Source organism: Hevea brasiliensis, unplaced genomic scaffold (assembly GCF_030052815.1).
Source record: "Hevea brasiliensis isolate MT/VB/25A 57/8 unplaced genomic scaffold, ASM3005281v1 Scaf212, whole genome shotgun sequence".
NCBI lineage: Eukaryota > Viridiplantae > Streptophyta > Magnoliopsida > Malpighiales > Euphorbiaceae > Hevea > Hevea brasiliensis.
In genome coordinates this window covers 13804-30138 of record NW_026614710.1, presented here as the reverse complement: position 1 = coordinate 30138, position 16335 = coordinate 13804, and the positions used below count along the sequence as shown (strand labels likewise).

Genomic DNA, 16335 nt, shown 5'->3' with positions numbered 1-16335 from the left:
ATACGGGCACTTTCATAAGCATCCATCCTCAATTCCTCAAGCTCATTAAGTTGTAACAACCTTTTCTCACCAGCTTGCTTAAGATCAAAATTCAAGGTCTGAATGGCCCAATATGCTCTATGTTCTAGCTCCACAGGTAAATGACAAGACTTACCATACACCAACCTAAAGGGAGTAGTTCCTATAGGTGTTTTGTAGGCAGTCCTATATGCCCATAAAGCATCATCTAGTTTGATAGACCAATCTTTCCTAGAATTGTTCACGCTTTCTCCAAAATATGCTTGAGCTCTGTTAGAAATTTCAACTTGTCCTGAAGTTTGAGGATGGTATGGGGTAGCTATCTTGTGCACTACACCATACTTCCTCATTAAGCTCTCAAATTGCTTATTACAAAAATGGGAACCCCCATCACTAATTATAGCCCTAGGAGCTCCAAATCTGCTCAAGACAAATTTTTTCAAAAATTTTACTACCACTCTAGCATCATTAGTTGGAGTTGCAATAGCTTCCACCCACTTCGACACATAGTCAACCCCAACTAAGATGTATCTATTACCATATGAAGGAGGGAATGGCCCCATAAAATCTATTCCCCAAACATCAAATAATTCCACTTCAAGAATATTATTTAGGGCATTTGATCTCTTTTGACAAATTTCCACTCCTTTGACATTTATCACAATCCAACACAAATTTCCTCACATCCTTAAAAAGATTTGGCCAAAAGAAACCAGCTTGCAAAATTTTACTAGCTGTCTTAGAGATGCCAAAATGTCCTCCATAATCAGAAGCATGGCAATGATGCAAAATACTCTGGATTTCCCCTTCAGGAATACATCTTCTAATTAGACCATCACAACATCTCCTAAAGAGTAAAGGATCATCCCATCTATAAAACTTCACTTCATGCAAGAACTTTTTCTTTTGTTGCCATGTCATACCTAGAGGTAAAACTCCACAAGATAGATAATTCACAAAGTCTGCATACCAAGGTAGTTTAGCAACAAGAGAGAAAAGTTGTTCATCCAAGAAAAACTCATCAATAGGGATTTCATCCAATTCTTCACCATCCAATTTCAACCTACTAAGATTGTCAGCAACTACATTTTCAACTCCTTTCTTATCTCTAATCTCCAAATCAAATTCTTGTAGCATCAGAATCCACCTAATGAGCCTTGGTTTGGCCTCCTTTTTACGGAGCAAATACCTGATGGCTGCATGATCTGAAAATATAACCACCTTTGAGTCAATAATGTAAGGTCTGAACTTTTCCAATGCAAAGACAATTGCCAAAAATTCCTTTTCAGTTGTTGCATAATTTGTTTGAGCCTCATCCAGTGTTCTACTAGCATAATAAATAGCATAAGCCTTTTGTCCTTTCTTTGACCAAGAACAGCCCCAATTGCATAGTTGCTAGCATCACACATAATTTCAAAGGTAGGCTCAATCAGGTGGTTGCATGATTGGTGCAGTGATGAGAGCTTGCTTCAACCTGCAAAAGGCATCCAAACACTCTTGGTCAAATTCAAATGGTGTGTCATTACTTAACAAATTAGACAAAGGTTTAGCTATTTTAGAAAAATCCTTAATAAAGCGTCTCAGAGAACCCGGCATGTCCTAGGAAACTCGAATTCCTTGACATTGGTAGGAGGAGCCATCTTCTCTATCACTTCAACTTTGGCTTTATCAACCTCTATTCCTCTGTTAGACACCAAATGTCCAAGCACTATCCCTTCTGAACCATGAAATGACACTTTTCCCGCTTTAACACAAGGTCGATTCGCACATCGCAAAATTTTAGAAAGGTTAGCCAAGCATATATCAAAAGAAGATCCATAAATAAAAATCGTCCATAAAACCTCCATTATGTCTTCAATGAAATCGAGAAGATTGCCATCATGCACCTCAAAAGTGGTGTGCATTACACAACCCAAATGGCATCCTTCTATAAGCAAAGGTTCCATATGGACAAGTAAAAGTGGTTTTCTTGATCATTTGGATGGATAGGGATTTGAAAAAAACCTGAATATCCATCTAAATAGCAAAAGTAAGAATGCCTAGCTAGTCTTTCCAACATTTGATCAATGAAGGGAAGTGGAAAATGATCTTTTCTAGTGGCAACATTTAATTTTCTGTAATCTATGCACATTCGCCAACTAGTCACCGTTCTAGTGGGAATTAATTCATTATTTTCATTGTTGACCACCGCTATTCCACCCTTCTTTGGGACAACATGTACTGGGCTTACAAATCTTATGCGAGATGGGATATATGATCCCTGCATCAAGCAACTTCAAAATTTCCTTTTTAACAACTTCTTTCATATTTGGGTTCAACCTCCTTTGATGTTCAATAGATGGTTTACAATTTTCTTCCAAACTGATTCTATGCATGCAAAAATGTGGGCTTATTCCTTTAATGTCATCTATGGTGTATCCCAAAACTTTCCTAAATTTTCTCAACACTCTTAACAACTTATCAGCCTCTAAAGTACTCAAGTTTGCATTTACAATTACTGGATAAGTGTTATTAGTGCCAAGAAATTCATACCTGAGCTGAGAAGGAAGTTGCTTAAGTTCTACCTTAGGTGCATCTTCTTCCTTGAATGATGATTGCTTAAATTCAGCTTTTTCCTTTTGTGTGAGTTGAAAAACTGGAGCAGAAATGAATGGTGGACTTCCCTCTAAGTGTTGAGTATATGCGGCTACATGAGGGTTGTCATAGTCTATGCCTCCTCCATGAACCAAACAATTTTCAAGTGGATCTTCTGGATATTTCTTTCTGAAGTGTTCTTCAACCAGCTCATCAATAATATCAACTCTCAAGCAAGTATCAGCTTCAGAATGATGCTTTTTCATAGTGTTATTGATATTGAAAATTAACTGCTCTTCACCAACTCTAAGAGTAAGCTTTTCTCCTTTCACATCAATCAATGCTCCTGCTGTAGCTAGAAAGGGTCTCCCAAGATAATTGGAATATTAGAATCTTCCTCCATGTCCAAGATGACAAAGTCGAGTGTATATAGAACTTTCCAACCTTCAGGGCACATTCTCCAAAATCCCTTCAGATACTTGATTGTTCTCACTAATCAAGAGAAATGTGGGTTGGCTTTAGATCTCCCATGTTGAGCTTTTCATAGATAGAAAGGGGCATAAGGCTAACGCTGGCCCCTAAATCACATAGAGCTTTTGTAGAACAAGACTCTCCAATGTGGCATGGAATTGAAAAACTCCCTGGATCCTTAAGCTTTGGAGGAAGTTTCTCCGAGGATAGCACTACATTCTTACTCACAAGCTACGGTTTCATCATCTTCAAGTTTTCTCTTATTTGAGAGAATTTCTTTCAAGAATTTTGCATAAGAGGGCATTTGTGAAAGAGCATCAACAAAAGGCACATTTATGTAAAGTTTCTTCAAAACCTCTAAGAACTTCCCAAATTGCCTATCAAGCTTGGCTTTGTGAAATCTTTGAGGAAAGGGAAGTTGTGGCTTGTAGGGCTCAGGAGGTATATACTTCTCTTCTTTTTCTTCAAATTTCTCCTTACATTTTTCTGCACTCTCTTGTTTTTCACTCCCATGCCTTCCTTTCTCATTTTCTCTTCTCACTGTTTCACTCTTCTCATCATTTATAACTTTACCACTTCTTAAAGTAATAGCTTGACAATGCTCTCTTGGATTTTCTGGTTGACTTGGAAGCTTTCAAAAGATTTGGCACTTGAGGAAGATGCTTGTTGTGCGATCCGGTTTTCCAAAGATGTTGTGTGTTTGCATTTGTTCCAGCCTTGCTTTCACCTCTCTCATCTCTTCATCATGCTTATTTTGGTTGGCAAGAATCTGTTGTAATAAAGCTTCAGTGGTGGAAGTTCGTTCTTGCTGTTTTGGTGGGGGGTTCATATTTTTCTGCTGAAAATTGGTCATTGGTTGACTATTTTTTGATATGGAACTTGACTTTCTTTGTTGTGGTTGAAAATTCTGATTTTGAACTTGATTTTGCTGATTGCCCCATGAAAAGTTGGGATGATTCCTCCAATTTGGATTGTAAGTTTGAGAATAAGGATTCCCCATTTGCTTGTTTCCATAATTACCAACATATGCCGCTTGTTCTCCATAATCTACTCCACAGCTGGTAGTTTCCTCTGCATAAGCCACTTGTTGTGAACTTCCAGCTGATGATGTTGAACTAACCAACATACTCAAATCTTCCATCTTCTTAGCAAGGACATTTGTAAGTGCATCAAACTTTGCATTAATCATGTTGAATGGATCAAGATCATACATCCCAGCAGCTTGCCTTTTCTGAGTTGGAGCTGGTCCTCTTGGACTACTCCAAAGATGAGTATTCTTTGCAATTTTCTCTAATAACTCATAAGCTTCATCTTCATGCTTTATAATAAATTCTCCTCCTGTTTGAGCATCAATAATTCCTCTGATTGCAGGAGTGACATTTGTGTAGAAATTCTGATTTATCATCCATTTTGGAATGGCATGATGTGGGCACAATCTTTCCAATTCCTTCCATCTCATCCATGATTCATAGAGAGTTTCATCTTCTCTTGGTCTGAAAGATGTCATTTGATTCCTCAGCTCTTGAGTTTTTCCAGGTGGAAAATATTGTGCAAGAAATGCATCAGTTAGTTGCTCCCAATTTGTAATGGAGTTGTGAGGTAAAGAATCAAGCCAATCCAATGCTCTATCTTTCAAAGAGAATGGAAATAGCTTCAATCTTGCTGCATCATCAGACACTCCAGGTTGTTTTTGCATGTCGCAAATCATAGCAAATTTCTTCAAGTGTGTGTGGATTTTGGAAGGATGTCCTCCAAATTGAGAGTTTTGGATCATTTGAAGAACTCCAAAATCCATCTTGTAGCTGTTTGCATCAATCCTTGGTCTTGCTATGCTCTCTCTCAAGTCATCAAAACGAGGAAAAGCATGATCCATCATACTTCCCCTAGGCACGTTAGCATTAACAACTTCTTCACCATGGGCTGCATTTTCATTATTTTGACCATTTCCAGCATTACCAACACCAATTCTAATTCTTTCATCACCATGTCCGCTTCTAATTCGATTTCTCTCAAGCTTCCTTCCTTCTTCGGTTTCTTTCTTGTTGGCCTTACAAAATTTCTCAATTTGTGGTTGAATAATAAGGATGTGTCACTTGTGCTTCTAGCTCTTCTCATAAAAGATTAAAGTACCTGAAAAAGAACAAACAAACACAAAATGAAAAGATAACAAAGATAAAACTAAAAACAACTAAAATAATCAAGAATTCAATCTTAAACAAACAACTCCAAGACTGGCGCTAAAAACTTGATGCGTCCCAACCGCAAGTGCACGGTCGCAAGTAGTATAGAAAAATATCGATCCCACGAGGAGTTGTGTTAATGATTGAATTTTCGATATAAAAGTTGACTAAATTGAAGTATTTATGAGATTAAAATGATGAATTAATGGGTAATGGAGTGTGAAATCTAATTGTGCAAAATTAATATTCTATTCAACAATGTATTAATTAAACTAAAATTGCATCAAATAGAAATAAGCAAGTTCAAATATGGCAATATTTAAATTGGCAAATGATTAAATTCGATTAGAAATTAACAATGGTAAAAAGGCGATTCGAGTTAGGGATTTCATATTCGAGCTATTTTGGGATTTTAAATTGGTTATCCAATCTTGTGAAACTAATGGGTTTTAAGGAGATTAATTCTTAAATCCTTTGAATTCCCTTTCGAGTGAGACAAAGAGTGCCTTAATCAAACTAATCCTACTTTCGTGGAGTTAGAATTAATTAAGACCCATTAAGTTCTTTAATTAATCTATGAATCCTCTTAATCCTTAGCCTATTTCTAGGTCTAAGTTAATTAAGTCCAATTTCACGATTATCTATCACAAGGCCTTCTCCTTTCGATTGCTTCAACCATGGATTAAGAACATTACTCAATGGGATCCTAAATTAAGCATGTCATTAATCATACAAGAAATGAATAAAACTCATTAAGACCACAAAATATGGATTACCCCATCAAAATCTTCAAAATATCTTAAATATTACAACCCTTACTCCAGAATCAAAAGTAAAGTACTCACTATCCATAATGCTTACAAGATATGATGAGTTTAAATGGAAATAAAGCTTTAATCTAAGCTAAGAAGTAAGAATTTATACAGTAGAAATGTAGAAAAATGTAAAGGAAGGAAGAAATCTGCAAATCTTGGTTAAAAATGGTGTGGAAGGTGAAAATGACTCCTCAAATTCTCCTCTCTTCTCCTCTTCTTCTTTTCTCCTTGCCTCTTCCTTCTAAAATGAGAAAATGGGACTATTTATATCATTTTTCGACATGGAGCCCTAAAATAGTATGTTCTAGGAGGAATACATTAAGGAATCTTACACATTTCATTAATGAGCTCTTTTTGGGATCGCATAAGTGGATCGCATAAGTTATGCAGTCCCTTATGCACATTTCTACTGATTCAGGTTACTTATGCAAGTTGCATGACTTGGTGCATAGGTTATGCACAATTTCGTGAATCTGCATAAGGAGGTGAGAATGTGCATAAGCGTGCGCTCCTTATGCACATTTCTGGTTCTGAACAGTGTTCTTCCTCCTTATGCAGAATCGCATAGCTTATGCGCAAGTTATGCACGCTTGGTCAATGCATATTTCAAATTGAAAACTTGTTTTTGGCATCTTTTGTCAGAAGACACTCCTCAATGGCAAAATTCTCTTTAGTCCTTCAAAAACACCATTTTTCCTACAATACAAAGCAAAAATTACAAATTAATCCAAAGTTGACAATTATGGAAAACTAACTAAATAACTAATGAAATTAGCTAAAAATGACTAATAACCAAATAAAATGATTGTGAAATTAGACCTAAATGACTATGCAAAATATGTGCATCATTATGTGATACCAATTTTCATATAGCAAAGAACCTTTTGAACGATTTATTCAAAAGTTATGTTTGTTTCAAGAAAAATAATTTTTATATGAAAAATATTTTTTATCATGAAAATATTTTTTATTATTTTATTATAATATTAAATTAATGATATATATATTTATTATATATATATATATATATATAAATAAAAGTATGTCTACATTTTAATAAAATTATCAAAATTTAAAAAATAAAAAATAACTTGCTCTTTTTAAAAATAAAAGTCATTTTCTTTAAATATAACTTAATTTTCTCTTTGATTAGAAAAAATATTTTCCGTGAAACAAATGGAGCCAAAAATCAATTTTTCATACTTAATAAAATAAATTTTATTATTAAAAATAATAATTTTAACATTAAATAATTTTTATCTATATATTTTTATTTTTTTTTATTTTCAAAAATAATATTTTATTATTAAATTTTCAATATAAAATAGCATTTGCTTAAAAATGTTTTTATTATTAATTATAATAAATATTATGTGTGAATTTTATCATGATTAAAAATAAAAATATTTATTATATGTATAATGGTTATATTAAAAAATAATAATTTTTTGTGTAATCATGAAAAAATCGTGTAAGTTGTGTATCATTTTCTGCTTGAATCTTACATTACAAATAATGAAAAAGCAAAAAGAAAGAAAGATTATTTTTAAATATAATTAAATAGAGTCTTATGATTTATATTTGGTAAATTAATATTTTGATTAAATTTGTTAATAAAAAGTGTATTAGTAATCGATAGTCGTGACCCCACATTGCTCAGGAGTTATTAAAATTTCCAAATAAGGATTTGATAATTAAATAAATTCCATGACTTCTTGTAATTATCAACTATCCGAGTGACTTTATTCTACGTATGTATAGATATACTTTTTTTTTGTTAAAAATGCTAAAAAAATAAGCCCTTCATTGGAGTACCGCACAAATAAAAACTGTCTAAATAATGAAGAAAATCTCACAAAATTAACCTCCCTTATAGACTGATACTAGTGATGAATATCGAGAAGTTATTCTTCTCAAAAAAAATAGAAGAAGAAAAGACATATATGTGATCATGCTAGCGGGTAATTTTCTAAGAAATGATGAGTTATCTATGATGATAAAAAACAGTGCTCTGTGAAATGAAATTTAGATTTTTTGATTCTATTTTTTATTGTCAGAGTGAATAGAGAATTGATTTAAAGCAGAAAAAAATTTATCATCTCTTAAAAAATAATTTATTATAAAATTAAATATATTATGCATATGATCTAAGAAATTAATGTAAATTCAACTGTAGTTAAGCTTTTTATTTATCAAATTTTAAATAAAAGTGAGTCAAAATATAAAATAATTTTAAAGTTCTAAAAATAAAAAGTAATTGAATTGCTAATAAACATCTATCGCACTTATTTTGCATTAAAATTTTAAGACTAAAGCTATTTTTTAAGGAAAAATATTATTTTAAATATTGTTAAAAATAATTTTAAAAATATTTTACTATTTTAGAATTTTAATAATTAAAATTTATTAAATTTATTTTTAAATTAATTTTTAATTAATATTTAAAAAAATACTTTTTAAAACAACAATTTTAATAGTATTGCCAAACAAATCTTTAAACTTTCAATATAAAATAGCATTTACTTAAAATATTTTTATTATTAATTACAATAAATATTATGTGTGAATTTTATCATGATTAAAAATAAAAAATATTTATTATATGTATAATGGTTATATTAAAAAATAATAATTTTTTGTGTAATCATGAAAAAATCGTGCAAGGTGGGTATCATTTTCTTCTTGAATCTTCCATTATAAATAGTGAAAAAAGAAAAAAAAAGAAAAATTATTTTTAAATAGAATTAAATAGAGTCTTATGATTTATATTTGATAAATTAATATTTTGGTTAAATTTGTTAATAAAAGGTGTATTAGTAATCGATAGTCGTGACCTCGCATTGCTCAGGAGTTATTAAAATTCTCAGACAAGGATTTGACTATCAAATAAATTCAACAGCTTCTTGTAATTATCAACTATCTGAGAGACTTTATTTCACGTATGTATAAATATACTTTTCTTTCGTCAAAAATACTGAAAAAATAAGCCCTTCATTGGAGTACTGCACAAACGACAGCTGTCTAAATAATGAAGAAAATCTCACAAAATTCACCTCTCTTATAGACTGATACTAGTGATGAATATTGAGGAGCTATTATTCTAAAAAAAAAATAGAAGAAAAAAGACATATATGTGATCATGCTAGCAGATAGTTTCCTAAGAAATGATGAGTTATCTATGATGATAAAAATCATTGCTCTATGAAATGAAATTTAGATTTTTTAATTTTATTTTTTATTGTCAGAGTGAACAGAGAATTGATTTAAAGCAGAAAAAATTTATCATTTCTCAAAAAATAATTTATTATAAATTTAAATATATTATGCACTGATCTAAGAAATTAGTGTAAATTCAACTGCAATTAAGCTTTTATTTATCAAATTTTAAATAAAAGTGTGTATAAATATAAAATATTTTTAATGTTCTAAAAATAAAAAGTAATTGTATTGCTAATAAATATCTATCGCACTTATTTTGCATTAAAATTTTAAGACTAAAGCTATTTTTTAAGGAAAAAATATTATTTTAAATATTGTTAAAAAAATAATTTAAAAAAATATTTTACTATTTTAGTATTTTAATAATTAAAATTTATTAAATTTAATTTTAAATTAATTTTTTATTAACATTTTTAAAAAATTCTTTTCAAAACAACAATTTTAATAGTATTGCCAAACAAATCTTTAAACTTTCAATATAAAATAGCATTTGTTTAAAAATATTTTTATTATTAATTATAATAAATATTGTGTGTGAATTTTATCATGATTAAAAACAAAAAATATTTATTATATGTATAATGTTTATATTAAAAAATAATAATTTTTTGTGTAATCATGAAAAAATCGTGCAAGGTGGGTATCATTTTCTGCTTGAATCTTACATTATAATTAGTGAAAAAGCAAAAAAAAAAGAAAGATTATTTTTAAATAGAATTAAATAGAGTAAGATTATTTTTAAATAGAATTAAATAGAGTCTTATGATTTATATTTGATAAATTAATATTTTGGTTAAATTTATTAATAAAAAGTGTATTAGTAATCGATAGCTGTGATCCCACATTGCTCAGGAGTTGTTAAAATTTCAGATAAGGATTTGACTATTAAATAAATTCAACAAATTCTTGTAATTATCAACTATTTGAGATTTTATTTCACGTATGTATAAATACACTTTCATTTCGTTAAAAATGCTGAAAAGATAAGCTCTTCATTGGAGTCTCGCACAAACAATAGCTGTCTAAATAATGAAGAAAATCTCACAAAATTCACCTCTTATAGATCGATACTAGTGATGAATATTGAGGAGTCGTTCTTATAAAAAAAAAAAAGAAGGTAAAAGACATATATGCGATCATACTAGCGGATAGTTCTCTAAAAAATGATGAGTTATCCATGATGATAAAAAAATAATAATATATTAAATTAATTTTAAATTTTTTTTATTATATTTTTTATTGTCAGAGTGAACAGAGAATTGATTTAAAGCTGAAAAAATTATTATCTCTCAAAAATAATTTATTATAAATTTAAATATATTATGCACTTGATCAAAGAAATTAGTGTGAATTGACTGCAATTAAGCTTTTTATTTATCAAATTTTAAATAATAGTTAGTCGAAATATAAAATAATTTTTTTTTATATATTTTCATACAAACAAATATTGAAAATAAAATTTCTAATTAAGCTTAAAATCAATTTTTCATCACATAAGCCCTTATACTTTCCTAATTAAGTCTAACCAAATTTATACTTAATAAAATAATAATTTTTTATTAAAAATAATAATTTTAACATTAAATAATTTTTATCTATATATTTTAAATTTTTTTAATTTAAAAATAATATTTTATTATTAAAAATTATATTTTATTAAATATAAATTTATTCGATCTTATCAAAAATTATAATTACTTATTTAACTCTAAACTTAATTTTTAAAAACATTATTAGCCTTCCTCGTTAATCATTCACTCTCCTATAAGATGCACAGATACCCAAAGGGCAGAGATCCAAGAACTCATTTCAATCTAAATTCCTGTTGAGTTTTAAGTCTTTTCTTTTCGCTTTTTGGATTCAATTCTGGTCCAAAAATGCCTCTAGGAACTGTTGAAGTCCTACTTGTTGGTGCTAAGGGTCTTGAAAACACTGATTTTCTCAGTAAGTTCAAATATATCTCGAAAAAATTTTTCGTTGTTTATTTGTTTGTTGATTATAAAATTGAGATGTGGGTTTTCAATAATGAGATCATTATGTCCATAATGAGTGATGTTAATAGATATTCATAAGCCTCTCTCTTTTATTTGTTCTACCTTTTTGTGTGTTGTTCTTGATCTGTAATTTTCTTTACATCGACCATTTTCCTTGTAGCTGAATCAATCGCTTTGGCCTACCAGTGGAATGTTGTTTAGGTGTTTTTCCCTAATAATAATAAGTCTGGATTGATTTTTGACGAGGTTAAAAGTCTTATGTGAGCAGATGGCGTGGACCCTTATGTCGTCCTCGCTTGCCGTACCCAGGAGCAGAAAAGCAGTGTTGCTTCAGGTATTTATGTCTCTAATCGCTCTGAATTCTTAGCTGCATTTCTAATTTTTACTTATCAGATTAGATTAGAAAAGATCAAGTAATATGTTAATACTTGCTTTGGTGTGGTAAGCACAAGAGATTATTGGCAAAACTATGCCTTCAATATGTATGCAATTGGCCTTGCAGTCAAGTGGAGCGTTTGTACCCAAGATGGAGATCATACCCTTTCTCCTTAAAATTTCTGTTGTGCAAAAGAAAAGTTATACAATTTTGTGCAATATTGACAAATATAAAATCCTACAGCTAAAGCCAGAGAACCAGAATGGAATGAGAAAATCTAATAAGAGGTATCATATGGTGACACAGAAATCACAATGAAAAACATAGAAAGTGATGATGGTGCTGCAGATGAAATTGTTCGATAAGCAACGTGAGTGCAAGTTCCCATCTATATGTAACAAATTAGAATCATCAAAAAATCGGTTGAATATTCTATGCAACAATGAAAATATAAAATATTGATTACTGGTTCTGTGATCAATTAAGCATTCACCTTGAGCCATTGTTTTTGGAAGGAAACCTCCCATCTACGGCGTACAAAGTTGTCAAAGAACAAGAATACAAGGGAGAGATTACAGTGGGCCTCACCTTCACCCCAGAGGTAATTACTGTGTTTCTACCTAAGCATAAGGAAAAGGGGAAGAGTGTAGGATTATTGAAGATGATTCAGTTGTCGATTACTTTACTCCAAGTTAGCAAATCATGTTAAGTCACTTCTTCTTAGTTTATGTCTTCGTGGACAAACATTGAATCGATAGATAAATATAGTTTTTCTAGTTTTTCCAGGCCGTAATGATAATAGTGTTGTTTCTTATTCCTCATTCTAGTATTGTGAAAACCGTGGTTTCCAGGTAGAGATGGACAACGTCGGAGTGGATGGATACGATTTTCGGTTATAATATTAACTAGCATCTTGGTGTGGAAATGGCAAGGACTGCTTTTGGTTTGGAGATGGCAAAGAGACTCTGTTTTTAACGTCGATGTGTTGTGAGAACTTGTTTTGATGTTGCAAATAATACCGATGTGTTTTAAGAACCTTTTGGTGTTGATTGATTTGGATTTGTGTTTGGCATTAATAATAGTAATTGTTTTTTTTTTTTATATGTCTCAACAATTTTAATCAGAAAGTGTTAAAAAATTTAAATCATATTTTAATTATAAAAACTCTAAAATAATAAAATAATTTTATTTTTCGTTCCCATGCCATGTTTTCCCTTCAAAATAATATGGTCTACGAAATCGTTTTCAGTGCAAGCCTTGCTGCTGGCTATATTGAACAATATGGAAAACTTAAGCGAGACAAAGGCATAGGAGTCCTCCATTTTCATGAAGACTGTACAAATGTGTGTAAAAATACTAAACAATACAAAACTATATAAACTACAAGACTAATAGATTAAGAAAATTATGGTCAAATGCTTCCTGCAAAATCATGAATCCTCTGTTCATTACACACATGGGGAAAATAAATCGTTTGGATCCTTGATGCTTCACTTTAACAAAACCCAAAAAAAAAAAAAAAAAAAAAAAAAAGAACTTCGTTTTCTATTCATTGCCGTGAAAATGGAAGAAAGTACAACATGAACATATTGCATTTGGGAAAACTTTCGCACAGTTGTCGCCCCTACATCTTCTGAACAAACTACCAAAGTTGAAAGACTATTTTACAACGGTTCAAATTATAGTCAATATCATATTACAAAAGCTAAAATACAACCACAAAGGTTATTGTTGAAAAAGGCTGCGTATTATCACAGATAATTATAATACCTAAACTGGTAACAATTACCTTGACTCTAGGAGTTCACCCTCCCACGCAGTCCCTTATTCTCCTTCAAGTGTGGCGGTTGTTGAGAACCAACGCTACTGCAACTTGGTAAGCTCACACTTTCTGACGGCACGAAGGAAGGACTATTCAAGGGTACTTGTGTCTGGGAAGCAAGTTGCTTCTCCGGAGCATCAAAGTGAACTGATATATCAGTTTGAAAAAAGCTGGGTAAGCCAAAATCAGGAAGTGCCAAACTACCATCCTTCAGGGTCTGAGAAGCGTCAACTGGTAGCTGAAAGTAACTTTCCCTCAGGGTTTGAGAAGTGTCAACTTGTTGCTGGAAGTAATCCTCCCTCTGGTTTTGAGATTTTGCAAACATTTTAGCTAGAAAATTTTTATACATACTTAATTTATCATGAATTTAATAAATAATAAATATCATGAGATTTATATAAAAAATAAATAAATTTTATATAATTATATTTCAAATTCATGATTGATTAAATTAAAATAAATTTTCCTCAAAAGTTATTATTATATTTCAATTCGATAATGACTATACGTGTGTGGGTCTTGCAAATAATGACAAACCGTGAAAATCTTTTTCTTCAAAAAAAAAAGAAAAATATATTTTAAATTTTGTGGCATCCTGATAAAAAAGTCTTAGTTATTTTAATTTTAGAGAAATTTTAATATATTATTATTTTTTTAAAATATATCAATTTTGCTAATTTATTATCATTATAATAATTAATTTATATTTATAAAATGTATTTTAATTTTTATCTTTCTAATTCAAAGAGACTTTAAAAAACAAATTCTCCATGCTTCGTAGCTCAACAGTTTTTCTTGAAATATTCCCATTAGTTTCTATTATTTTTTTAAATTTAATTATTTAATCACTACTTTTTTAAAATTGAATTAAAATGTCAATGTATTTTGTAAAATAAAACTCTTTAATTTTTTTTATTATATTTTTAATAAAAAAAATTAATCAATTTATTTTAATCTAAATCATAAAGACAGTTAAAATTAAGTGATTAAATAATATAAATAATTAAAACTATGGAAATTAAACAGTATAAATATCTAAGGCTAAATAGATAAAATTATTTTAATTGAATTTTAAAGAAATAACTAAATAATTGATCTTAGCCAATTATAAACCTAATAGTAATTTATTTATTTATTTTATGTCTTCCAACTGTTCCCACTTTCATTTTCTTGCTTTTTCCTATCCCCTATGTCTTTCTAGACTATTTAGATTTTATCATATCAGTATATAAAAAATTTAAAGTCACTTTTGAACGATTAAATTAAATTGAGTTTATGTGATACCAATTTTTATATAGCAAAGAACCTTTTGAACGATTTATTCAAAAGTTATGTTTGTTTCAAGAAAAATAATTTTTATATGAAAAATATTTTTTATCATGAAAATATTTTTTATTATTTTATTATAATATTAAATTAATGATATATATTTATTATATATATACATATATATATATATAAATAAAAGTATGTCTACATTTTAATAAAATTATCAAAATTTAAAAAATAAAAAATAACTTTCTCTTTTTAAAAATAAAAGTCATTTTCTTTAAATATAACTTAATTTTCTCTTTGATTAGAAAAAATATTTTCCGTGAAACAAATGGAGCCAAAAATCAATTTTTCATACTTAATAAAATAAATTTTATTATTAAAAATAATAATTTTAACATTAAATAATTTTTATCTATATATTTTTATTTTTTTTATTTTCAAAAATAATATTTTATTATTAAACTTTCAATATAAAATAGCATTTGCTTAAAAATGTTTTTATTATTAATTACAATAAATATTATGTGTGAATTTTATCATGATTAAAAATAAAAATATTTATTATATGTATAATGGTTATATTAAAAAATAATAATTTTTTGTGTAATCATGAAAAGATCGTGTAAGTTGTGTATCATTTTCTGCTTGAATCTTACATTATAAATAATGAAAAAGCAAAAAGAAAGAAAGATTATTTTTAAATATAATTAAATAGAGTCTTATGATTTATATTTGGTAAATTAATATTTTGATTAAATTTGTTAATAAAAAGTGTATTAGTAATCGATAGTCGTGACCCCACATTGCTCAGGAGTTATTAAAATTTCCAAACAAGGATTTGATAATTAAATAAATTCCACAGCTTCTTGTAATTATCAACTATCTGAGTGACTTTATTCTACGTATGTATAGATATACTTTTTTTTTTTGTTAAAAATGCTAAAAAAATAAGCCCTTCATTGGAGTACCGCACAAATAAAAACTGTCTAAATAATGAAGAAAATCTCACAAAATTAACCTCTCTTATAGACTGATACTAGTGATGAATATCGAGAAGTTATTCTTCTCAAAAAAAATAGAAGAAGAAAAGACATATATGTGATCATGCTAACGGGTAATTTTCTAAGAAATGATGAGTTATCTATGATGATAAAAAACAGTGCTCTATGAAATGAAATTTAGATTTTTTGATTCTATTTTTTATTGTCAGAGTGAATAGAGAATTGATTTAAAGCAGAAAAAAATTTATCATCTCTTAAAAAATAATTTATTATAAAATTAAATATATTATGCATATGATCTAAGAAATTAATGTAAATTCAACTGTAGTTAAGCTTTTTATTTATCAAATTTTAAATAAAAGTGAGTCAAAATATAAAATAATTTTAAAGTTCTAAAAATAAAAAGTAATTGAATTGCTAATAAACATCTATCGCACTTATTTTGCATTAAAATTTTAAGACTAAAGCTATTTTTTAAGGAAAAAATATTATTTTAAATATTGTTAAAAAAATAATTTTAAAAAATATTTTACTATTTTAGAATTTTAATAATTAAAATTTATTAAATTTATTTTTAAATTAATTTTTAA

At 28.8% G+C, this 16335-nt stretch overlaps 1 non-coding gene and 1 pseudogene across 1 annotated transcript; both read left to right on the top strand.

Moving 5' to 3' along the window:
- The first annotated feature begins 4478 nt into the window (after positions 1 to 4478).
- On the top strand, positions 4479 to 4585 carry LOC131176662 (small nucleolar RNA R71). The gene has a single exon (XR_009146622.1). It is a non-coding gene; the product is annotated as a small nucleolar RNA R71 (small nucleolar RNA).
- Positions 4586 to 11124: 6539 nt separating this feature from the next.
- Positions 11125 to 12748, top strand: LOC131176660 (elicitor-responsive protein 3-like; annotated as a pseudogene).
- The last annotated feature ends 3587 nt before the right edge of the window (positions 12749 to 16335 follow it).